We start from the raw sequence: 22444 nt of genomic DNA, 5'->3' as shown, positions 1-22444 counted from the left end.
TCCAAGGTATGGCATAGATTGCCCAAAGAGGGGCTAATCTGGGAGGGTCAAATACATCTGTTAACCTGATAGAGAAGTTGCGCTGCTGTGTTTTCTCCTCCAAGTCCTGTATGGGTACCTAATCAGTTATTAAAACCACATCATGACGTGGCACCAGGGACTCAAGAATCCAATACCAAACTTCAAACTAACAGTGACCCCTCCCAATGGGATGTTGAATTCAAAGAAGAGGAAGACTAATCACTCAGCCAACCAAGATACCTCCTGGAGTGATGTTAAAAAAATTAACCTCACAGGCTGAAGAGCCTCTAATCAACACGGGCATGCCTGTGATCCCTGAAAATATGTTCCTTTCTGTCACCTCTTGCCTTACTGTCAACTTAGCTGAGGTAATACTCCTGCTAATGTGCCTGCATTCTTTACCTGTTTCTTCCAGTCACCCACACACTACTTTTACCTACTAGGCTCATCTTCTTAGCCCTCTTATGTTTAATTTAGTCTCTTGAGAAGATTCAGAAATTCTTATCTAATGACTCCTCTATTACTGGAGTCATTAGACTGGGTTCCCATTAATGCTGATGATTCATCTAACTATCCATCCCATAAGCTCCCAATAAATTGGACTTTTTCTCATTTGGGCATCACCTTTGTTCCTATTATAATCTTAATACTTGCAATATTAGTCAAAGTGTCTGTGTCCCTCTGCACAAACAATGGTATATGAATAGCATACTTAAAACACCAGAAGATGAATCTCGGGTAAGTACTATCAAATGTCAACATTTTTTTCCTGAAAACATGAATAATAAGAAACCTAACTTCTTTCCATTATGATACTTTTAGCCCCATATGAAATCCTAGGCTTGTGGGTCCAATACTCAGACTCAAATACCCCACTAATACCTATTCCTCTATTAAGACTTCCTCTTGATGCATTAACTTACCATTTGTTCAAAAAATTTTAAACAACTTAAAAATCATATTGCAAAAACAATTACAAGAGCCTCAACAAGAAATCCAACAGGCTACAATTAACACTCTTAATGATATATCTCACTGTATAAACCCAAAAAACTGGTTCTCTGCTTTCAATCTACACTCCTGGTTTAGTACTATTATAATATTGCTAATAATCTTGCTTTTTTGTTTCAGTTGTCAAAATGGTGTCTCTTTGCTCCTCTAACAAGTCACCCAAGATGTTCTTTACCAATACCCAAATGCTCACCACTTCCATGATAACTCCTGGTCCTTTTAATAAAAAATAATAGAGGGGATATGTAGAGTTATTTTTAGAGAGTGTATTGTAAGCACTGAAAAAGCCAATGGGGTAATTGCTGAAACATCAGCTATGTTCTGGTTTCAAGGTGTTCAGACACGATAGCACTATGAGATCCAGAGCCCCATAATCTCCCAGGAGCCAGTTAGGAGGCAGACCCACTGTAATTGCCAAGCAATTCCTGAAACTGCTCATCTTCCCTACATGCTTTCACATATAACAACAGATATGTATTTGGTTTATGTCTGGAAGCTCTTTGTGTTTTCCTCTCATGCTTTGACATTCTTTGATGTTTATACCTGGTGAACATGAAATAAAGACTCTTTCCAGTTGGCTAATGCTGCAGCTGCTGCTGCTGTTTTGCTAGCAGAAGCAGCCCTGCCCATCACTCATTCTAAGTGACTGAGAATTTTTTCTTCAGTGTTTGGCTACACAAGGCTGTCATTCAAAAGATAAGGAGAAATAAAGAGTTTCCACGACAAACAAAAACTAAAGGAGTTTGTGACCACTAAACCAGTCCTGCAAGAAATTTTAAGTGGGGCTCTTTGAGTTAAGAAAATATGAAACAAAGCAAAAATGACCAAAAGCAACAAAGACTCGAAAGTACTGGAGGACATCACCAGAAACTCCAACTACACAGGCAATACAATGGCACTAAATTTGTATCTTTCAGTATTCACTCTAAATGTCAATGGACTAAAGGCTCCATTCAAAATACATAGGGTACCAGAATGGATAACAAAACAAGACCTATCTATATGCTGTTTAAAAGAGACCCATTTTAGACCTAAAGACACCTGCAGATTGAAGGTAAGGGGATGGAGAGCTATCTACCATGCTAATGGTCACCAAAAGAAAGCTGGAATAGCCATACTTCTATCAGACAAACTAGGCTTTAAAATAAAGACAGTAAGAAGAGATTAAAAAGGGAAATATATCATAATGAAGGGGTCTAGCCACCAAAAAGATCTAACAATTGTAAGTATTTATGTGCCCAACTTGAGAGAACCCGAATATATAAATCAATTAATCACAAACATAAAGAAACTCATTGATAATAATACCATGATAGTAGGGTACTTCAACACCCCACTTACAACAATGGACAGATCATGTAAGCAGAAAATCAACAAGAAAACAATGGCTTTGAATGACACACTGGACTGGATGGACTTAATATATATACTCAGAACATTTCATCTTAAAGCAGGAGAATACACATTCTTCTCAAGTGAACATGGAACCTTCTCCAGAATAGATCACATACTGGGACACAAATCAGCCCTCAACAAGTACAAAAAGATTGAGATCATACCTTGCATATTTTCAGATTACAATGCTATGAAATTTGAAATCAACCACAAGAACAGATTTGGAATGCCATGAAATATATGGAGGTTAAACAACATACTACTAAAGAATGAATGGGTTAACCAAGAAATTAAAGAGGAAATTAAAAAGTACATGGAAACTGGGGCGCCTGGGTGGCTCAGTCGGCTAAGTGTCCGACTTCGGCTCAGGTCATGATCTCGCAGTCTGTGAGTTCGAGCCCCGCGTTGGGCTCTGTGCTGACAGCTCAGAGCCTGGAGCCTGTTTCAGATTCTGTGTCTCCCTCCTCTCTGACCCTCCCCCGTTCATGCTCTGTCTCTCTCTGTCTCAAAAATAAATAAAAGTTAAAAAAATTAAAAAAAAAGTACATGGAAGCCAATGAAAATGAAAACACGACAGTCTAAAACCTCTGGGATGCAGCAAAGGTGGATAGAAGAGGGAAGCATAGAGCAATCCAGACCTTCCTAAAGAAGGAAGAAAGGTCTCAGATACACAAGTTAACCTTACACCTAAAAGCGCTGGGAAAAGAACAGCAAATAAAGCCCCAAATCAGCAGAAGATGAGAAATAATAAAGAAATCAATGATATCGAAATTAAAAAAAAAAAAACAGTAGAACAGATTAATGAAACCAGGAGGTAGACTGTTGAAATAATTAACAAAATTGATAACACCCTAGCCAGATTGATCAAAAAGAAAAAGGAAATGTCCTAAATAAATAAAATCACAAATGAAAGAGGAGAGATCACAACCTACACCACAGAAATACACATAATAATAAGAGAATATTATAAGAAATTATATGCCAATAAATTGGGCAATCTGGAAGAAATGGACAAATTCCTAGAAACACACAAACTACCAAAACTGAAACATGAAGAAATAGAAAATGTGAACTGACCCGTAACCAGTAAAGAAATTGAATACATAATCATAAGTCTCCCAACAAATAAGAGTCCAGGGCCAAATAGCTTTCCAGGGGAATTCAACCAAACATTTAAAGAAGAGTTAACACTCATTCTTCTGAAGCTGTTCCAAAAAACAGAAATTGAAGGAAAACTTCCAAACTCATTCTATGAGACCAGCATTATGTTTATCCCAAAATCAGACAAAGACCACACTAAAAAGGAGAACTACAGACCAATTTCCCTTATGAACATGAATGCAAAAATTCTCAACAATATACTAGAAAACCAGATCCAACAATACGTTAAAAGAATTATTCACCAAGATCAAATGAGATTTATTCCTGGGATGCAACTCTGATTCAATAACCACAAATCAATGTAATACATCATATTAAAAAATGAAAGTATAAGAACCACATGATTCACTCAATAGATGCAGAGAAAGCATTTGACAAAATACAGAATCCTTTATTGATAAAAACCTTCAAGAAAGTAGGGATAAAAGGATCATACCCCAAGACCAAAACAGGAAAGGCCCACTACCAATATCATCCTTAGTGGGGAAAATCTGAGAGCTTTTGCCCTAAGGTCAGGAACACAAAAAGATGTCAACTCTCACCACTGTTATTCAACATAGTGTTGGAAGTCCTAGCGTCAGCAGTCAGGCAACACAAAGAAATAAAAGACGTCCAAACTAGCAAGGAAGAAGTCAAAATTTCACTCTTTGCAGATGACATGATACTCTATGTGGAAAACCCGAAAGACTCCATCAAAAACCATCTAGGAGTTTTCTGATCTGTTACTATAGAAGACTTATGAAAGAAATTGAAGGCACACACAAAATAGGGAAAACATTCCATGCTCATGGATTGGAAGACCAAATATTGTTAAAATGGTGATACTACCCAAAGAAATCTACATATTCAATGCAATCCCTATCAAAATAACAACAGAATTTTTCACAGAGCTAGAACAAACAATCCTAAAATTTGTATGGAAACAGAAAAGAACCTGAATAGCCAAACTATCCTGAAAAAGAAAACCAAAGCTGGAGGCATCACAATTCCAGACTTCAAACTGTATTACAAAGCTGTAATCATCAAGACAGTATGGTAATGGTACAAAAACAGACACATAGATTAATGGAACAGAACACAGTACCAGAAATGGGCTTCAAATATATGACCAACTAATCTTCAACAAACTAGGAAAGAATATCCAATGGCAAAAAGACAGTCTTTTGGAAAATGTTGGGGAAACTGCATGGTGACATTAGAAGAATGAAACTGGACCACTTTTATTTTGTGTACACCGTACACAAAAATTAATTCAAAATGGATGAAAGACCTAAATGTGAGACAGAAAGCTATAAAGTCCTACAGAAGAAAACAGGCAACCTAGGCCTAGACTGCAGCAACTTCTTACTTGGCATGTCTCTAGAGGCATGGGGAAAAAAGGGGAAAATGAACTATTGGGGCCTCATTAAGGTAAAAAAAAAACTTCACAGAGAAGGAAACAATCAGCAAAACTAAAAGGCAACAGATGGAATGGGAGAAGACATTTGCAAATTAAATATCAGATAAAGGATTAGTATCCAAAATCTATAAAGAACTTATCAAACTCAACACCCAAAATTCAAATAATCAAGTGAAGAAATGGGCAGAGCACATGAATAGACACTTTTCCAAAGAAGACATCCAGATGGCTAACAGACACATGAAAAATGCTCAATATTACTTATCATCAGGGAAATACAAATCAAAACTCTGATGAGATACCACCTCACACCTGTCAGAATGACTAACCTTAACAACTCAGGCAGCAACAGATGTTGGTGAAGGTGAAGAGAAAGAGGAACCCTTTTGCACTGCTGGTGGGAATGAAAATTGGTGCAGCCACTCTGGAAAACAGTATGGAGGTTTCTCAAAAAGTTAAAAATAGAATTAGCCTATGACCCAGCAACTGAACTACTAGGTATTTATCCAAAGGATACAGGAGTGCTGTTTTGAAGGAGCACATGCACGCTAATGTTTATAACAGTGCCACCTGTAGCCGCACATTGAAGAAAGAGTTCTCAGACACAAGACTGATGGGCATGCAGGGCTGCCTCTGTGAGAGAAACAGAAGTGGCATTAGTCTGCACATAGTCTTTATTTCATATTTCATTAGGTGTAAGTATCAAAGTATATCAAAGCATGGAAAGACAGCACACAGAATCTTTAAACCTTAGCCAGACCTATGTCTGGTGGCTATGTGAAAGTATGAAGGGAGTGCATGTGGTTTCAAGGAATGTCAGGGAGTTGCAGCAGGTGTTGTATCTAAACTATCCTTTGGGGGATCATGGGGCTCTGTATCTCATAATGCTACATGCTTGACAGCCTTGATGCCAGAACATTGCTGACATTTCAGCTATTACCCCATTCACTCTCCAGGACTTACAATACACTCTAGAAATAACTCCACATCTCCCTCACCCCTTTTGTATTTTATTTGCATGACCAGGAGTTGTCATGGAAGTGGTGAGCATCTGGATATTGTTAAAGAACTACTTGGGTGACATGTTAGAGGGGAAAAGAGACATAATCAGCTTGACAACTGCAACAAAAAATAAGATTATTAGCAATATTATAACAGTGTTGAACCAGGAGTATAAATTCAACCCAGAGAGCCAGTTTTTTGGGTTGATACAGTTAGAATTATTGTTGAGAGTGTTAATTGTGGCCTGTTGGCTTTCTTGTTGAAGTTGTTGTAATTGTTTTTGCAACCTGATTTTTCAGTTGGTAATGGAGGTTTTACATTTTTTTATTCATGTTTAAGGGGCAAGTCAAATGCCTGACTTAGATGTTGATGTATTTGATTCCAGTAGCCATCGTATGAAGTGGGAGTGATACAGTAGGTTGTGAAACCTGAGTCACATACAAGTTCTGATTGGGTGCACAATGCCTGTTGATTTTCTCCTATCCATACAATAACAGATTCTAATGCCTGAAGTTGGGTGACGATTTGTTGGTGAATCCTCACCTGCTTTTCTAAATCTAATGCAGTGCTTTGCATATATTGATTTATTTGTTGCGTGGTCTGTAAAGAGATGTCTATAGAGGCAGCTGCGGTGGCTGTTGTTGTTGCAAGTGCCCTAATGGTCAAAATAGTCTCCAACACGATGTCTAGAAACCTTTTGACTCTCTTTCTGTCTGCCAATGCAGAGGCAAGCTGTTGCAATGAGGACCCCCCCCCACTTGCCTAGGCAGACTTAATTCGACTGGCAGCCAAAGTTGTGCCTTTTGTTTGACAATATAGACAAAAGTCATATGTAAATGTGGTATGTAGTAAAGAAACAAGGGGTCACCCATGTTTTTTTTTCTAGGAAAATAGTGTGTGTCTCATTAAAATATGGAGCTACAGATGTAAGTAAGAAAATATATGGTCTTGTAGTTCGTATAAGAGTGCTGTTGATTCCATCAGTATAGGACCAGTTAAATTTGCCATGTATAAATGTAGCAGGACCGTGTATAAATTTTCTTTGGATAAATGGCAAGCCAATCCTCCAAGAGGAAGTTTTAATAGAGGAAGAGGTATTAGTGGAGTATTTAGTGGAGTATTAGTGGAGTCAAAAATTGGACCGCAAATCCGGGATTCCATATGGGGTTACAAGTGTCATAATGAAAAGGAAGTGACCAATTGCAGATTCGTGCTTCCCAAGTTCTATTACTTTCCATCACCATCAGTCGTTGGGGTCCCCAATTCTCAAGGAATGTATTGTTAAATAGGGATATTTGGGTAAAATTATAAGAATGGCATAAGTCCCCTGAGAAGCCATACTAGGACCCTATCTCTAGCCATGGTCTGGTACATACTGGCATTGGAGGTTTTGGTACTCGTTTTACCTCAGTTAGGTTTCTTACTATTCGTATTGTGAGGAAAAAAATGTTGATATTTGGTAGTACTTACCTGAGATTCATCTTCTGGTGTTTTAGTTATGATATTAATATACCATGTTTTGTGAAGAGGGACACAGAGGCTTCGGTTAGTATTTTGAGTGTTAGGATTATAATAGAAACATAGAGAGATGTCCAAGTGAGAAAGATTCCAATTTATAGAGATCCTATGGGATGGATAGTTAGACGAATCATCAGCGTTCATGGAAACTCAGTGTCCTCCGGTAATAGAGGAGTCATTAGATGATATAGGAATTTCAGGATCTTCCTAGGAGAATAGATCAAACATAAGAGGGCTAAGAAGATGAGTCCAGTAGGTAAAAGTAGAGTGTGGGTGAATATGCAGACATATTAGCAGGAGTATTACCTTGGTTGAGTTGGCAGTAAGGCAAGAGATGATGGATAGAAACATATTTTTAGGAGTCATGGGCATACACGTGTTGCTTAAAACCTCTTCAGCCTTTGAGGTTAATTTTTTAACATCACCCCAGGAGATGTCCCAGTTGGATTAGTGATTGATCTTCCTCTTCTTTTGATTAGAGATCCCACTGGGAGGGGCCACTGCCAACAGTTTGAAGTTTGGTATTGGATTCTTGAGTCCCTCCTGCCAGCTCATAATATGGTTTTATTAACTGAGCAGGTACCTACACAGGACCCTGAGGAGAAAACACATCAGCACAACCTTCCACCAGGTTAACAATTGTATTGGACCCTTCCATATTGGCCCCTCATTGGACAATCTGTACCATACCTTGGGTTTTGGGTGTTCCTGCCCCATTTGAAAATGTCTGAGCATTGTGGAATGAAAATTTCTATCTAACTGTAAATGATTTAAGGTGAATAGGGCTCTCATTAGTCTGGCCTTATGGGTGGCATTCCCCCCCTTTTGGCAAAGCAATATTAGAGTAACAAAAAGAAAAAGACGTCTAAATAAGAGTTTTTTGATAGTTGATATTTTTTGTTTATTTAGTTTTATGTTATTAACTTTTGTTTAGTTTGAATGTAGTTATTTAATTTTGGAAATTTTTACTCATACGTTTTATAACCTTAAAGATGTCAAACACCTGCATTTGTCTCAAAAGATATTTTTATAAATCTCTTTGAATATTAAACATATTTTGTAAGAGAATCAGTACAAAAAGTATAAATGATAAAAGACTTAAAAATGGATATGGTTAATAATGTGATATGAGAGTTTATTATGGTGCAATTGACAAGGAAATTTGGTTATTTTTGGAACATGTAACTTTTTGATAATTAGAATATCAAGTGATGACCTTATATGAAAACATATTAAAATTTTAAGAATTATATATAAATTTTTGAATATCCATAGCATTGACCTAAGCAATACAACCTAAGGTTTATCATTACTTGTTTGGCAGAGGTTTTTAAGTAACATATTAAATTAAAAGGGCCAATTGGTTAAAAAGATTTATTTACAATTTAAATCTTGGGAAATTTGTTAAAATCTTAGAAAGTTATGAAGCATATCTTACATAAGATTATATTTCATTATAAATTTTAATTATTTATTTAACCAAGGTGGCAATAAGAGATTTTAAAGGGAAATATGTAGGATTATATAGTTTTTAGCAAAACCTAGTTCTTAACATTGAGAAGTTTTGACTAAGTAATTAAAGACGTGATAAATACAAAACATAAAACTTTGGTGTTTTTTGGTAGACAAAAGAGAAAAGACCTTAGTTTACTTTTTTTTTTTCAAGAGAAGATCCACAATCCAAGAAAACTGTTTTATGAATAGAGGGAAAGGTAGAATTTTAATGTTGTATTAGTGTATTTTTAAAATCCATTTATTGTCCGAAATGTCATTTGCAAATATCTTTTCCCATTCCGTTGGTTGCCTTTTAGTTTTGTTGGTTGTTTCCTTTGCTCTGCAGAAGCTTTTGATCTTCATAAGGTCCCAGTAATTCACTTCTGCTTTTAATTCCCTTGCCTTTGGGGATGTGTCGAGTAAGAGATTGCTACGGCTGAGGTCAGAGAGGTCTTTTCCTGCTTTCTCCTCTAGGGTTTTGATGGTTTCCTGTCTCACATTCAGGTCCTTTATCCATTTTGAGTTTATTTTTGTGAATGGTGTGAGAAAGTGGTCTATCCAAAATCTATAAAGAGCTCACCAAACTCCACACCCGAAAAGCAAATAACCCAGTGAAGAAATGGGCAGAAAACATGAATAGACACTTCTCTAAAGAAGACATCCGGATGGCCAACAGGCACATGAAAAGATGTTCAGCGTCACTCCTTATCAGGGAAATACAAATCAAAACCACACTCAGATATCACCTGACGCCAGTCAGAGTGGCCAAAATGAACAAATCAGGAGACTATAGATGCTGGAGAGGATGTGGAGAAACGGGAACCCTCTTGCACTGTTGATGGGAATGCAAATTGGTGCAGCCACTCTGGAAAACAGTGTGGAGGTTCCTCAGAAAATTAAAAATAGACCTACCCTATGACCCAGCAATAGCACTGCTGGGAATTTATCCAAGGGACACAGGAGTGCTGATGCATAGGGGCACTTGTACCCCAATGTTCATAGCAGCACTCTCAACAATAGCCAAATTATGGAAAGAGCCTAAATGTCCATCAACTGATGAATGGATAAAGAAATTGTGGTTTATATACACTATGGAATACTACGTGGCAATGAGAAAAAATGAAATATGGCCTTTTGTAGCAACGTGGATGGAACTGGAGAGTGTGATGCTAAGTGAAATAAGCCATACAGAGAAAGACAGATACCATATGGTTTCACTCTTATGTGGATCCTGAGAAACTTGACAGGAACCCATGGGGGAGGGGAAGGAAAAAAAAAAAAAAGAGGTTAGAGAGGGAGAGAGCCAAAGCATAAGAGACTGTTGAGAACTGAGAGCAAACTGAGGGTTGATGGGAGGTGGGAGGGAGGAGAGGGTGGGTGATGGGTATTGAGGAGGGCACCTTTTGGGATGAGCACTGGGTGTTGTATGGAAACCAATTTGACAATAAATTTCATATATAAATTAAAAAAAAATAAAATCCATTTATTTTAATCTTAGTCTTTCCTAAGCATACATATAATTTTTTCCAAAGATTTCCCTTTATGTATCTTCTATAACTTACCCTTTGCATTTAGACTTTGTCCCAAGCCATTTTTTCCAAATAACTAGTCTCATTTTGGACAAAATTCCTTTCTTTTGCCTTTAACAAAAATGTATTCTCATTACTTATATCTTTCTTATATATCTCCTATTTTTCTACATACAGAGTTACTTCACTTATTTCCATCAGTCTTAATTGCATTTAGCAGAATTTTAGTATATTAGGAAAAACAGCGAGACAGTGTTACACTTCCCTTCATTAGGGATGGCCTGGGTGTTCTCCAGCAGTTAGGTTTTGGAATGAATATATATATATATATATATATATATTGATGTTGTTTGTTTTAAATTTTGTTCGTGTGCATTTTTATTTGTTTAAAATCTTGCAAGGAAAATGGAACCTTTATGGGGCCAAAGGTACCATGAGGTATTTTAGTCAATAGATACATTAAATGTGCCTTCCTTTTAGGGGGAAGATTTTTTATCCCTGAAAACCCTGGATAAGGAAGATATGAAGGTCTAACAGGTGGCTTTTCCTGAGAAAAGCCCTCAGAGGGGAAGTCTGCAAGTACTTGCCTTTCTTGGCTGCTTAAAGTGGACAGGAAGTGAGCACCTAATTTACAACTCTTACATAAGTTTGCCTGGTCATGTAAAGCAAACCTGCATATAAGGAACTTCTGACTATTTACCTTCTCTTCTGTAACATAGATCTAACTGTAAGATAGTACTGTTATGGCATCTAGCTCAGGCAGGTCTGGAAGATATTTATCTCATCCTCTTTTTTCACAAACACCACCGACATTGCCATTGTTACTTTCTCAGTCTCCAATTTGCAGCTATTTCCTGCCTCCCTGAAGTTCCCTTATGTTTTCCTGCCTAATGTTAGCCTTTTCCCTATATATTTCTCCGCCTGGAATAGGGCCTCTAACTGCCATTAGGGAACAGGAACAATTATATTTCTGTCTTCTTCAAGCTGATAAAAGACGGTGTGGGGGTACAGCAGTCAGAGTCTACCAAAGGGTAGGCTAAGTGGTTCAAAATATTGTTTTATAGGAAGACTTGCACCCATGAGGTGACGTAAACATTGGTAGACATAAAGAGAAAAACACAAACTAGGGAATTATATTGACTAACAAGATGGCATCTCTAAGATAATGTCCCCAGTTTCCAAACCAGTTAAACAATCCAGGAGAGACCCTGACTTTGTCCAATTGTGCCCGAATGTCAACTATTAGTTGTGAGAATCTGTGAGAATTATTTTAGTTATGTTGAAACAACACATGTGAGGGAATTTCTCATAACCCAGGTGATGGAGGAACATAGAAGACATGATGCCACCAAGAAGGCTGGAGATGGATAAAACCCCAGAGGATAGAGAAAAAAGTCTCCCAGTTTTAAAGCCTATTAGTTTGGATAGATGAGTAGAGGCAGATTTTTTTTCAATTCCTGCCAACTATTTTAATCAAGTTTTTCTTGTAAAGCATGAATAGCAATGTGGCATAAGTTCTAGTTATGTAAATGAGTGATCTTTATTGGTCCAAGAGCATTTTTTTTAAGTAGCGCCCTATGCACTCCCAAAAGGCCATTTCAAGGTATCCCTCAGTGGGGTACCATGGGCATTGCTGATAAATTATGGAAAACAATTGGGTTAAATCTTTGGGGCTGTACATCCTGATGAGTGCAAAAGCATATGGAGTTGCTCCTTATGTATACTCTGCTGTTTAGACAGTGAAACTGCCATGATAGGCAAACATGAAAGCAAAAGTAAAAGAGACAAAATAATGAAGGGTTATGCACTCCTGATTGGAAAAGGAAAGATTAGGGATATTTGCTGGTCTCCTTGTGGACACTGAGTGGTAGTAGTTCCTACCTGAATTAGCGGATGTCCTTTTCCCTTTTATGGGTCTGAGAGATGAGGTATGCAGCTAGGAGCCAGTCGATTCTGCTAATCTCTGTTCAGGCGCCACTTGTAGCCACAAACTGAAGAAAACATTCTCAGTCACTTAGACTGAGTAGATGTGCAGGGTTTCCTCTGCCAGCAAAACAGCAGCAGCAAACTAGAAATAGTCTTTATTTCATGTTCACCAGGTATAAATATCAAAGAATGTCAAAGCATGGGAGGAAAACACAAAAAGCCTCCAGACATAGAGAAAATACACATCTGGTGTTTATGTGAAAGCGTGCAGGGAAGATGTGCAGTTTCAAGGACTGCTAGGCAATTACAGAGGGTTTGTTCCCTAACTGGCTTCTGGGAGATCATGGGGCTCTGGATGTCATAGTGCTATCCCGTTTGAAAGCCTTGAGACCAGAATAATCCTGACGTTTTAGCAATTACCCCATTCACTTTCCCAGGGCGTAGGATACAATCTCTGTAAATAACCATATAGCCTGGGCTGGATACAGAATTCTTGGCTGCATAGTGTCCAATTCAGCATTTGACTATATCTTGCCACTCGTTTCTGGCCTGCCAAGTTTCTGTGGATAGGTCAGCTGTGAACCTGATCTGTCTTCCCTTAAAGGTTAAGGACATTTTTTCCCTTTCTGCTTTCATGATTCTTTCCTTGTCTCTGTATTTTGTGAATTTGACTATGATATGCATTGGTGATGGTTGGTTTTGGTTGAATCTAATGGGAGTTCTCTGTGCTTCTTGGATTTTGATGTCAGTGTCCTTCCCCAGATTAAGAAAGTTTTCCACTATAATTTGTTCACATACATCTTTGGCCCCTTTTACCCTCTCTTTATCTTCTGGGATTCTGATGATTCAGATGTTATTTCTTTTTAATAACTCACTTAGTTCTCTCGTTCTTGTATCATGCTCTTTTGCCTTAGTTTCTCTCTTTTTTTCTGCTTCATATTCTCCATAATTTTGTCTTCTATATCGCTGATTTACTGCTCTGCTGTGTCCACCCTTGCCACCGTAGCATCCATTCAAGATTGCATCTCAGTTATAGCATTTTTAATTTCATCCTGACTAGATTTTACTTATTTTATTAGAAAGTGATTCTATGCTTTTGCAACCTCAGCTAGTATCCTTATTATCATGGTTCTATATTCTAGTTCACACATTTTGCTTATGTCTTTGTTGATTAAGCTCCTGGCTGTCATTTCTTCCTGTTCTTCTTTTGGGGGTGAATTCCTACATTTTGTCATTTTGGAGGAAAAAACATTAATAAAATATAAAATTAAAAAATTAAAAACAACACAAAAAATCAAATAAAGGAAGCTAGATCCTAAGTGTATTTTGATCTGATTGTTGAAAGAAGCTTGATAGAATAGAGACAAAATGGAAAGAATAATAAAGAAAAGGAAAAAAAAAGGTACTAAACACTTAAACATTTAAAAAAATCTATATAGCAAAATAAATAAAATGAAATGAAGAAAGTGAAATAGCATAAAAACTACAAAAAAATGAAAACCATAGTAAAAGTATTTTTTAACCATTATAAATATGTTTCTTTTATTTTTTATTACATATTTTAAAATTTGAATTTATTGTCAAATTGGCTTCCATACAAAACCCAGTGTTCATCCCAAAAGGTGCCCTCATCAATACCCATCACCCACCATCCCCTACCACCCACCCCCCATCAACCCTCAGTTTGTTCTCAGGTTTTAAGAGTCTCTTATGCTTTGGCTACCTCCCTCTCTAACCTCTTTTTTTTTCTTCCCCTCCCCCATGGACTTCTGATAAGTTTCTCAGGATCCACATAAGAGTGAAACATATGGTATCTGTCTTTCTCTGTATGGCTTATTTCACTTAGCATGACACTCTCCAGTTCCATCCACGTTGCTACAAAGGGCCATATTTCATTCTGTCTCATTGCCATGTAGTATTCCATTGTATATAGAAACCACAATTTCTTTATCCATTCATCAGTTGTTGGACATTTAGACTCTCTCCATAATTTGGCTATTGTTGAAAGTGCTGCTATAAACATTGGGGAACAAGTGTCCCTATGCATAAGCACTCCTGTATCCCTTGGGTAAATTCCTAGCAGTGCTATTGCTGGGTCGTAAGGTAGATCTATTTTTAATTTTTTGAGGAACATCCACACTGTTTTCCAGAGCGGCTTCACCTGTTTGCATTCCCACCAACAGTGCAAGAGGGTTCCCGTTTCTCTACATCATCTCCAGCATCTATAGTCTCCTTATTTGTTCATTTTAGCCACTCTGGCGTGAGGTGATACCTGAGTGTGGTTTTGATTTGTTTTTTCCCTGATGAGAAGCGATGTTGAGCATCTTTTCATGTGCCTGTTGGCCATCTGGATGTCATCTTTAGAGAAGTGTCTATTCATGTTTTCTGCCCATTTCTTCACTGGGTTATTTGTTTTTTGGGTGTGGAGTTTGGTAAGCTCTTTATAGATTTTGGAAAGTAGCCCTTTGTCTGATATGTCATTTGCAAATATCTTTTCCCATTCCGTTGGTTGCCTTTTAGTTTTGTTGACTGTTTCCTTTGCAGTGCAGAAGCTTTTTATCTTCATGAGGTACAAATAGTTCATTTTTGCTTTTAATTCCCTTGCCTTTGGGGATGTGTCAAGTAAGAAATTGCTGCAGCTGAGGTCAGAGAGGTTTTTTCCTGCTTTCTCCTCTACGGTTTGTATGGTTTCCTGTCTCACATTCAGGTCCTTTATCCATTTTGAGTTTATTTTTGTGAATGGTGTGAGAAAGTGGTCTAGTTTCATTCTTCTGCATGTTGCTGTCCAGTTCTCCCAGAACCATTTGTTAAAGAGACTGTCTTTTTTCCATTGGATATTCTTTCCTGCTTTGTCAAAGATTAGTTGGCCATACTTTTGTGGGTCTAATTCTGGGGTATCTGTTCTATTCCATTGGTCTATGTGTCTGTTTTTGTGCCAATACTATGCTGTCTTGATGATTACAGCTTTGTAGTAGAGGCTGAAGTCTGGGATTGTGATGCCTTCTGCTTTGGTCTTCTTCTTCAAAATTACTTTGGCTATTCAGGGCCTTTTGTGGTTCCGTACAAATTTTAGGATTGCTTGTTCTAGCTTTGAGAAGAATGCTGGTGCAATTTTGATTGGGATTGCATTGAATGTGTAGATAGTTTTGGGTAGTATTGACATTTTAACAATATTTATTCTTCCAACCCATGAGCACGGAATGTTTTTCCATTTCTTTGTATCTTCTTCAATTTCCTTCATAAGTTTTCTATAGTTTTCAGCATACAGATCTTTTACATCGTTGGTTAGGTTGATTCCTAGGTATTTTATTGTGATGAAGAGAAAAAATATGCACCTGAGAATCCTTTATCCAGCAAGTCTGTCATTTAGAATTGAAGGAGAGATAAATGTCTTCTAAAACAAACAAAAACTGAAGGAATTCATCACCACTAAACCAGCCTTACAAGAGATCCTAAGGGAGATCCTGTGAGACAAATACCAGAGACATCACTGCAAGCATGAAACCTACAGACATCACAATGACTCTAAACCCATATCCTTCTATTTTTTAATTAAAAATAGTAAATTTTTTTTTTCTGTATCCAAGATAAAGAAATGAACGGAAGGGAAAAAAGAAAGAAAAAACAATTTAAACAAAGACAGAAGGAAAAAAAATAAATTAAAAAAAAAAAAAACAACGAATAGATGAACCAGCAAACAGAATGAAACTCGAATGAAGTTACATCCAGTCTTCCCTAGAACTCAAATTATGAAGCACTCTATGCAGTCCATACATTATGCAGGTGGAGGGACTTGTGTTGGCCTCTAGGGGATATGCTTGGATGGTGCAATTGGGCGGGGCTTGGTGTAACGGTTCTGTTTTCCACTAGGTGGAGCTGCTTAGCTTACTGAGTGGATTGGTATAGTTCACATGTGCATGTGCATGTATACACTTGTGCTGGAGAGGTAAAAATGTCTTCACTCAGCTTCCTAGTCTTTGGCACAGGAATTTTGCACTCTCACTGACCCACAGTCCAGCATCCCTCTTTTGTGTCAGGCTTCTGTCTACTCCCTGTGTCTACCCTGTCCATGTCCAAGCTGTCAGCCTGCCAGGTGGCACCTCCCTCCAGAGTTTTATCTCAGATGGGGCTGTGTTTCAAAACCCCTCACTTCAGAGTACCATGTGGCTTGTACCCATGCCAAATCTGTGGGGCAGGGTCTCACTGAACAGTGGCAACGTGCCAGCTGGCCCCAGACAACGTTCGTACAATCATGTAGCAGCAGAGTTTCAGAGATTATGTCGAATCACAACAAAAAGCTGGTGCCAGGTTTCACCACACTCCTGCATCTTTGTCCCATTACCAGCAAACGTGGCTGCTCTCTGGGGTCCGCTGGGACCCTTGCCTGTGAGGAGGCCATATGGCCTCTACCAAATGCTCTCCAAACAGGGGAACTGCTTCTCCCTGTGTGGCACATGGACCCCTCAGACTCCACTACCTGCTCCAGGGGATTTGCCCTACTTCACCAGAGCACCACCAGGCACTGTGCTCCAGAACTTCAGACTCTGTGCTCCACTATTTATAGAATTTAATGCTGTTGAAACCCTCTGCTTTCTCCCCATCAGTAGATTTTGGGAACAGATTTCTTGTTCAGTCACTTGTGAGTGTTTTCATTCTTTCTCTTTCTCTCTACCTACTTCCAGGGGAGTATTTTTCCTGTACTTTCCTGGTGTGCCACATTCTCCACTTCTTTCTCTGTCCTCTCTCTGCAAAAACATCTCCCTACCCTCCTTGGCTTTTCTCTCCCCCAGTTCACCTCTCCACACTGTGTACCCACTGAGTTCTGTGGCTCCAGTTATGCAGACTGTTATGTTAATCCTTAGACCAATTACCTAGGTGTGCAAAATGGTATGGTGCTGATCTAGCTGCATTTCAGTGATGAGACAAGCTGAGAACTTCCATGCTGCTCGGCCATCTTGCCTAACACCCCTGAGTGACTAATTTCTATTCTCTCTCTGGCCTACTTTGTTTCCACATTTTAATTTGATAGTTTAAATCATGAAAACTGCCTTTTTTCATTTTGGATTCAGTAAGCACACTTACAAAACATATATCACATGATCAATCTTAACAATCACTCACAATTTTAAAGATACATTTTTGACTTCAGAACTTATTTTTGCCAACTTCACCTTTGTGTAAAAGTGATAGATATTTAAACTGTACATGTAATGAGATGATATGCCATCTGCTGGCAAGATTTCCAATATCTTAAGTGGACACATTTAAATAGCCTCTGTTTTTGATGATGCTAGAAAAAAAGGTGTTATTTGAATATATGTTATATAGCTCAATGCCACCTGAAATTGCTCTTAGCCATTTTGTAGTTTTGGATTTTTGATATACAATGCAAAATTCATTAAAAAAATTTATCTTCAAACAAAATATTTTCATTCTGGGGAATGATAATTTTTTGGCCTATGATGCCTGCAGCTGAGGTCTGAGAATCATATAAACTTGACTTTGCTCTAATGATTTTTCTGGGCTGGCTCAAAATAAGATTGCTATTATCACAGGACTTACTGCAGTGGTCATTGCAGATTAAAGATCTGCAGAAGAAAATTTAGTTTCCAACTCCTCCCTGCCTTAATAGCAGCATGACACTTTTTATGATGTTCTCAATTGCACATAGAGGCAACAGATATAGACTTAAACTCCCATAAAAAGACACTGAGGTTTTTCTAAGTTACTAAACCTTTCTTTACTAATTCTTCCCCAACCCTTTCAAAAAACATAAAAGAATTTTATTACACCCACAACCACCCACATAACTCTACAAACAGTTTTATTTAACTTAAACCCCCTATAGGGGTTTATATTTCACCTCTGGACACTTCTGAAATTTCAGCTCAGAAGATTTATTCAGAAGTAGAAGAAAAGTTTCTTTTATTTATTTTTATTTTTTGTGTATTTTTTACATTTAAATTCAAGTTAGTTAACATATAGAATAGTATTGGTTTTAGGAGTAGAACCCAGTAATTCATCACTTCCATATAACACCCAGTGCTCATCAAGTGTGATTTTCTAACCCTCAAATGTCAGTTTGTTGGTGAGGACAAGATGTAAGGGAAGAGTTACAGATCTGCTGCCAGTCTGCTACAAACCGAGCTGTAACGAAGGTATCACAGATAGGAGAAATTGTTCCATTTCCTTCATCTCCATGCCGTCTTTCATTCATTTGCCTTTCATCCATCCTTCCACCTATTCATTTCACAACTACCTTCAAGGCACTGATCTAAACCAGATAATGTCCATGGAATTTACATGCTGGTAGAAGGATATGGGCTACAAAACAGTTATTTTTTTAATTTATTTATTTTAATTCAAGTTAGTAGTATTGGTTTCAGAAGTTTCATCTCTTACATATTGGTTTCATCACTTACATATAACACCCAGTGCTCTTCCCAACAAGTGCCTCCTTAATGCCCATCACTCATTTAGCCCATCTCCCCACTCACCACCCCTCCAGCAACCCTGTTTGTTCTCTTTATTTAGGATTCTTTTACAGTTTGCCTCCCTTTTCTGTTTTTAATCTTATTTTTCTTTCACTTACCCTACGTTCATCATTGTGTTTCTTAAATTCCACATGTGAGTGAAATCATGATATTTGTCTTTCTCTGACTGGTTTTGCTTAGCATAATAAACTCGAATTCCATCTACGTTGTTGCAAATGGTAAGATTTCAGAAGAAAAGTTACTTTTAAAGTAAAAAGAGAAATTTACATCTAATAACAGATTGGAATTAAGCATTCAATTTTATAATTCAAGTGAGATCAATTAAAGGCAGTTAAATGAACTGTCTTAGAAACATCTTCCATGGAATATTTATATATCCACTTTAATTTATTACACATGATGTTCTTTTAACCTTTTATCTAATATCTAATTCAGTATTAAGAAACACTAACTTACTTTAAAGCCTTCAGATTTCTTTTCTCAAGTAAGAAATTGTTAGTCTTCCCTGGTCCAAATACTACTGATGCTTATCTGTTAGAGATGGTGGCTATTGTTTCTTATAAACTTTATGCCAAAAGAATATTAATTATTATATACATAATGTTTAGATGATAAGTGTAAAGTCTTCAAATATCTTATAAATAGCATATTTGAGTTTGGCAGCATATAGACTATTACATTAGTAAATAAAATTATCTCTACTCGCCTCCAGTTTCCTAAAAATGTCCTAAAAAATGTCCACCAAGTGACGTATCATGGTTTAAAAAAATGTTACTACCATTATTGTTAATAATAATTAATCATAAGTGTTTCTTCTATTACCCTTTAAATTATTGTTGATAATAATTAATCATAAGTGTTTCTTTCTTCTCTTACCCTGTGGCTTCCTATTTTGATCTACAGATCCATATTTCCAAATGCCTCTGAATTTCTATTGGTACCATAAATTTAAACCATGAAAAATGAAGCTCATCTTCTTCAAGTTTATATCTCCTGTTGGGTCCCCAAACTCTACTAATGGATTTGCTATCTTCACAAGCATCTACAGTCACCATATACTCTTTATTTACTTCCTCAAATCTAAATTGGTGTCAAGTCCTTCTAATTTTACCTTTGCAATCTTTATTATACCTGTTCATTTCCTTAAATATGTGAGACAATTATTATAGTCTAGGCTCTCATAATTTCACACCTGGACTATGGCAATAGCCACAACTGTTTTCCATGCCATTAATACTTTCCACTTCAATATAGTGTTCACATTGCTGGCAGAAAAAAAAAATCTAAAAATGTGCCTCTGCTTTTATTACATGGATACTCACTCAAGGTTCTTTATTACCTACAGCATAAAGCCCAAACTCTTTACAGTAGTATTGAAGGTCCTCATTAATCTGTTCCTAACCTACCATCTAGTTTCCTGTCTATATACTCTTGTCTGAACTCGCACACATCTTACATTAAAGCTATAACCACACCCTGCAACACACTTAAATAATAGTACACCTTTTGTGAATCCTTAATCACAGAATATCTTCCCTATATTTTATTTCCTATTTATGCTCTTATAGCATATTGTACCTCTGATAAAGTGGTTTTTAGTTTAAGTTGTTTTGGGTAATGAACACAGTGAGCTCAATCACAGTCTAGTTTCTGCAAAATCCTCTTCAGGCTTTTGATATTTGGGATAGTCAAAGGGACACATTAAAGATTCAGTCTTTTAGTATTTATAAACTGTAACCTTATAATAAGTTAGAGCCTGAGAAAGGTACTCATCCAGATGAAAGTAGTTAAATTCCTCAAAAAAGGTGTTTGCATAACTACATTTTAATATTTTATTGTGAATCCCATGGAAGAAAATAATATGAAGAATGTTTTTACATTTTTAACTGTAGCATTTGTCACCATCAGCTGGATATTATGATACTTTGTGTATATACATATATTTTCACTAGCTCATAAACTGGTATACAGGGACTGTATCTTGCACATCTTATCACATACCACATTGCTCTACATAATGAAAGGTGCTATATAACTATGTCTTCTTGAACTATGAAACAGAATATTTTTTTAGTTTATAAAATAATTTATTTAACAATGATTAACTTTAAACAATATCAGATATGATTTCTCACATATGCACATATTCACAACCAAATTCAAGGAACCCATCTACTCAGTAAAAAAAATGCACACGAGAATACAATGTTAATCCAAATTGGAATACTGGTTAGATCACTTGTTGCTTTGGATTGTCGAGTCATGCATTACCTTTCATTAACCAAGTTAACAAAAATGAAGGATTTGGAGCCCTTATCTATAGTTGCATCTTATTATTGTCTTATAAAATAACTTTATCCATCATTTTTTTATTTATATATGAAATTTATTGTCAAATTGGTTTCCATACAACACCCAGTGCTCATCCCAAAAGGTGCCCTCCTCAATACCCATCACCCACCCTCTCCTCCCTCCCACCCCCCATCAACCCTCAGTTTGCTCTCAGTTCTCAACAGTCTCTTATGCTTTGGCTCTCTCCCACTCTAACCTCTTTTTGTTTTCCTTCCCCTCCCCCATGGGTTCCTGTTAAGTTTCTCAGGATCCACGTAAGAGTGAAACCATATGGTATCTGTCTTTCTCTGTATGGCTTATTTCACTCAGCATCACACTCTCCAGTTCCATCCACGTTGCTACAAAAGGCCATATTTCATTTTTTCTCATTGCCACGTAGTATTCCATAGTGTATATACACCACAATTTCTTTATCCATTCATCAGTTGATGGGCATTTAGGCTCTTTCCATATTTTGGCTATTGTTGAGAGTGTTGCTATGAACATTGGGGTACAAGTGCCCCTATGCATCAGTACTCCTGTGTCCCTTGGATAAATTCCTAGCACTGCTATTGCTGGGTCATAGGGTAGGTCTATTTTTAATTTTCTGAGGAACCTCCACACTGCTTTCCAGAGCGGCTGCACCAATTTGCATTCCCACCAACAGTGCAAGAGGGTTCCCGTTTCTCCACATCCTCGCCAGCATCTAGAGTCTCCTGATTTGTTCATTTTGGCCACTCTGACTGGCGTGAGGTGATACCTGAGTGTGGTTTTGATTTGTATTTCCCTGAGAAGGAGCGATGCTGAACATCTTTTCATGTGCCTGTTGGCCATCCGGATGTCTTCTTTAGAGAAGTGTCTATTCATGTTTTCGGCCCATTTCTTCACTGGGTTATTTGCTTTTCGGGTGTGGAGTTTGGTGAGCTCTTTATAGATTTTGGATACTAGCCCTTTGTCCGATATGTCATTTGCAAATATCTTTTCCCATTCCGTTGGTTGCCTTTTAGTTTTGTTGGTTGTGTCCTTTGCTGTGCAGAAGCTTTTGATCTTCATAAGGTCCCAGTAATTCACTTTTGCTTTTAATTCCCTTGCCTTTGGGGATGTGTCGAGTAAGAGATTGCTACGGCTGAGGTCAGAGAGGTCTTTTCCTGCTTTCTCCTCTA

This window comes from Herpailurus yagouaroundi, unplaced genomic scaffold (genome assembly GCF_014898765.1).
Source record: "Herpailurus yagouaroundi ecotype Mexico unplaced genomic scaffold, PumYag 67623, whole genome shotgun sequence".
NCBI lineage: Eukaryota > Metazoa > Chordata > Mammalia > Carnivora > Felidae > Herpailurus > Herpailurus yagouaroundi.
The sequence above is the reverse complement of the archived record's forward strand: the minus strand, read 5'-3'. Positions refer to the sequence as shown.